Raw genomic sequence first — 5,091 nt, forward strand, 5'->3', positions numbered from 1 at the left:
TCATGTACCTTTCTTTGATCTAAATTTTATATAATATGTTTCATCTACGAACAACTTAAACAATTAACAAAGACGCCATAAAACAAGTGCCACCAATCATATAGCCCTTCTTTTTTAATAGCAAAATTTAATCAGTGAACTTTAATTTAATACTGAGACTTGTAGCATTTATTTTTATATTTTTCCATATATAATAGAATAAGATTTTATACATGCGATATTTTGGCACTTTCTTAGAAGCACCAACTACTACTTCTCTGTATCATGATGCATATGAATCTAGTTTTAATCACTCAGAATCATCATAATATAAATCAGATGAGCATAGAATATGGCTGATTCCATGGAAAACAGAATAAATAATTGAAAACATGATCAAGATCCCCTTTAATTTCCTGTTTTGGCTACATGATTTAAGACATATTATAAATTGAAAACATCAGTACAGAACTACAAAGTAATAATCTACATAAACTGATTCTCTCATGTGCCAATTGCTTAACGAAGACGTATAAATAATTGTAAAAGTAAAAGATAAATATAAATAATTGTAAAGTAATTGAATATTTACGAAAAATAGAAAATTATTAGTATTTTTCCATGCTATCATACATACCATTTACAGATGCCTCAGAAAGAAACTCAGAATTCAAGCTTGATAATGCTGTAAGAACTAATGGATGGGTACTGAGAACAGATCCGGGAATCCTGAAACGAACAAAAATTTAAAGAGAAATAGTAAAGCCAATGGAAAAAGAAACACATAAACCAAGATGATTCATCTGACAAGCTTGAGAACACTATAGATCGCCCAAAAAAAATTAACTAAATGCTTGACAGTAAAGCACACTCATCTGACAAGCTTCCTCCAATATGCTACAAAATTCAGATGATTCATTTATACAAAACAGTTCTTGAATAATTAATCTTGATCAGAATAATATATTAATACATTCAATAAAAACAACTTAGCCGAACACTCCAATATGCAAAGAGGTAGAAAAAAATTAGTACCCATGCTTTAGGCGAAGCCACAAAGCAAACGCTTCAATAACCTGAATGATAACCAAGAAAAAAAATACTATCCGACAAGGCAGCAACTTTGAAAATTATAACAACTTGTCACTTAGTAACTCAAACTTTAGGCATTTGTCTCATTGATAAAATGAAGAGATGACACATAATCACACATATCATACTATGACCTCTAGCAAAACTGTTAGTAACTCCAAGAATCCTGGTATATATTCCGGATGAGAATCCATCTCGTCCCTAAGCCATTTCACTATACACCATCTCCCCAATCTTCAGCAGGCACACGCACAGCCAATGTAGCCACAGCAATGCTAATCTACACATTAAAAAGATTTGAAGAATACATTTGGTTACCCTAAACTTCCATTTAAATATATTCAAATGATAATAAAAATAACTGTAAGAAAAGATAGAACAGTGCAAAGGACTTCTAGATGAACCTGAGTTCTGACTTTTGGATGACCCTTGTGAAACTTTTTTAGCAAGTTTTGTGTTCAAAACAACAATGAAAATAAAGCCTTAGCAAATTCATTATTTATTGTACATACTAACGCATCTGAATTATCATAGCTGACAGACATCAAAAGATCAAATTATAATAGTGTCCTTATGTACCGATTTTGTACAATGTATTATATTATCTTTTATGTACTTTATTAGCTATGTAGAATTGATTTTCCATAAGATCCAATTACATTCTTGCAATTATATTAGTACATGCATATAGAAAGCAAATCAGGCAAGTGTTTCAACTTTCAATTACTAAATCAAAGATCAAAACATAACATTAGATCTCCTACTTCAGCAAACAAAAATGCTCAAAAGCAATTATCCGCCTAATTTTATATTGAACAGATTTTCTATAATCACAAAATTTAATATTTTCAAAATATTTTTAAGCTAATAAGGCATTCTGGTTAGATTTTTGAGTAAAAAAATCTAAGAGCAATTATAGAAGATCTAACTGGAATTGTGATGATCCTATGCCTTCAGTAATACTGATATTATATATCTAAGAGCAATTATACAGAGAGGTTAATCTAACATTAGAAAATTTTATCAAAAGCCTAGAAATCAAGGAAATTAGATTCTTAATTTGACAGTAAGCAAAAGCAAACAACAATTGATATTAAATTAGGAATTTAAAAACCCTAACTTTCAGAAAAAAAGTGAACAGAAGAAAGGAAGACCTAATGTGGCGCTGGCGGATCAGAACTTGGCGTGGTGGATTGACTTGGCCATGCTGGGATTGAAGACGAGAGTCTGGAGGTGGCGCTCAAGGAAGTTCTCGACGGTGAGAGCAAGGACGTAATCACAAAAGTGAAGAGATTTGTCGAAGCTCGCTAAAGCAGCAACAATGTTGCTTGCGGCGGCGAGGTGATAAAAGAAGCAGCAAAGGAGATGAGTGGCGATGGCTAACCTTTAGATCGAAGCCAGAACAAGATCGTAGAAGCTCATTGAAGGCAGCGGCGAGGAGATGAACGATGGCGGTGAATGGTGAGGAGATTCTAGTCGGAGGAGAACGCGGCTGAGGAGATCCTTGGTGGAGAGAGTTGTCGCTGGAGCAGATCGCGCCGGAGTAGATCCTTACAGAAACAGTGTATGCGGCAGCGCGTTATTTCTTCAATTAGGGTTGGAATCAGATAGTGTGTGGGTATTTTAAAATCATGGCCCCAGATAAGGGCGGTTTTAAACCGCCATAATCATTGAAAACCGCCATTTTGCACAAACTCATTACGGCAATAACAGATTATGCCATTATATCCGAATATTATGGCAGATTTATAAAACCGCCATTTTATTAATGCCATTTTAAACCTTTTTTTTGTAGTGTATGCAAACTTCCTCAATTAGATGCTTATTTACTCTCCCCTTTACCTTTTTGTGCTACTTGCCTATGAGTCCTAATTATACTTTATTCATTCTTTTCGAGGATGAGACATGAAGGCAAGGAGCCGGGAGAGGAGGAGGACACCGAGGATGGAGACGCCAAGAATGCGTTGGACATTGGCGGTTTTCACATAACCCGAGCCCCACATCCACCAACTGAAGGTGGAAGCTCTTGAGAGACATTCTCCCTGGATCATGTTCATGCATAGAGGACCGTGCAACGCTTAAGTATGGGGGAGGATTCATCATTTTGGGGCATAAACTTTCTTTTTCGAACACTTTGCACTTTCATTTTTGTTTTCTTTTCTTATGTTCTTGTAGATATTTGTTAGTACTTTTAGCCATTGCATTTTGCATCGTTTTCTTAGTATATATTTTGTAGATAGAAGTGTGATTGGATGTTGTGGATAGTATATCACCTAGTTTAATTTTGTCCTAATTGTTCATGTTAGTTTTTGGTTGTTGACAATTAGGAATAGAACTAGAAAATTTTTTGAAAATTGCATCCATCACATCATACATACATATAGCAATAATTTTGGTGAAAAACAACAAGGATTTCCAAGAATTTTTTTTCAAGGGCACTCTATTGAATTGATTTGGAAAACTATTTTTATACTTGCTTGAATGATTTTTACGGAACATAGAACAGAGATAGAACAAAATACCTTGTGAGTTTTTGAGCTTTAATAAGTGGTTACACATTTTAACCACTATTTTTGTTCATTGTGTGCTATGCTCTTTCTATGATTGTAATCTTGGTTTTGCGTGATTCTTTATTTCCAATGTTTGATGTTTTGAATTGCATTGAGCATGATTGATGCCATCTTTGATAAAAGCTTACTTTACCCATATAGCCTACCCTTTTGGATCTACCATTGTTAACCCCTTTGAGCTTTGTTTACCCCATTGTTCTTGATACTAGCACATCACAACCATTAAGCAGAAAACCATGATTTACCTTGTATTGTATCCTTGATTAGCTTAGGTTGAAGGAGTGTGTTACCTTTAACTGTGGGGAAATATTTTGGAAAACTGTGGTAGTAAAAGAAAATGTTTAATTTGGGTATTTCATTGAAAATTTTGGAAAATGGGAACATTCATGTATGAACTACTTAACCGTATGCAGTTCTAAAAAAAACTCTTCATCATAGAAAGGGTACAAAAGTCACCCTAAAGTGAAAAGAAATGAATAAAGAATTGCATATGTGATGTTTTGTGAGAAAAGCATACATGAATGTGTATAAAAAGTGTGATGGGAAGTTAGGTTGCATTTTGTGTTTGATTTGATTGATATAGGTTGAGTGAGAACTTAAACTAATCAAGGATTCAATCATTTTAGTCTACATGGCCATATCTATTTCACCTTTACCCTAACTGCATTACAATCCCAATAAGTCCTCATGATAATTGCATTCATGCATCACTTGTTTGTTGATTGTTAGATGAAAAGCAATTCCTTGAAAGCATGATTGGAAGGTGTTAGCGCGAAATTGTGATCACTACAACTTCGCACAACTAACCAGCAAGTGTACTGGGTCGTCCAAGTAATAAACCTTACGCGAGTAAGGGTCGATCCCACAGAGATTGTTGGTATGAAGCAAGCTATGGTCACCTTGTAAATCTCAGTCAAGCAAACTCAAATGGGTATGGTGATAAACGCATAAAACATAAAGATAAAGATAGAGATACTTATGTAATTCATTGGTAGGAACTTCAGATAAGCGTATGAAGATGCCTTCCCTTCCGTCTCTCTGCTTTCCTACTGTCTTCATCCAATCCTTTTTCCTCCTTTCCATGGCAAGCTTAAGCAAGGGTTTCACCGTTGTCAGTGGCTACCTCCCATCCTCTCAGTGGAAATGTTCAACGCACCCTGTCACGGCACGACTATCCATCTGTCGGTTCTCGATCAGGCCGGAATAGAATCCAGTGATTCTTTTGCGTCTGTCACTAACACCCCGCCCTCAGGAATTTGAAGCACGTCACAGTCATTCAATCATTGAATCCTACTCAGAATACCACAGACAAGGTTAGACCTTCCGGATTCTCTTGAATGCCGCCATCAGTTCTAGCCTATACCACGATGATTCCGGTTAAAGAATCCAAGAGATATTCACCCAATCGAAGGTAGAACGGAGGTGGTTGTCAGTCACACGTTCATAGGTG

At 35.5% G+C, this 5,091-nt stretch overlaps 1 long non-coding RNA gene across 1 annotated transcript; it reads right to left on the reverse strand.

Annotated features, from left to right (window-relative positions):
• Positions 1–370: 370 nt before the first annotated feature.
• On the reverse strand, positions 371–1,523 carry LOC127748329 (uncharacterized). The gene is made up of 4 exons (XR_008010315.1): positions 1,476–1,523; positions 1,206–1,351; positions 617–708; positions 371–404 (listed from the first exon to the last, which is right to left on the reverse strand). It is a non-coding gene; the product is annotated as an uncharacterized LOC127748329 (long non-coding RNA).
• Between the last annotated feature and the right edge of the window lie 3,568 nt (positions 1,524–5,091).

This window comes from Arachis duranensis, chromosome 6, assembly GCF_000817695.3.
Source record: "Arachis duranensis cultivar V14167 chromosome 6, aradu.V14167.gnm2.J7QH, whole genome shotgun sequence".
Lineage (NCBI taxonomy): Eukaryota > Viridiplantae > Streptophyta > Magnoliopsida > Fabales > Fabaceae > Arachis > Arachis duranensis.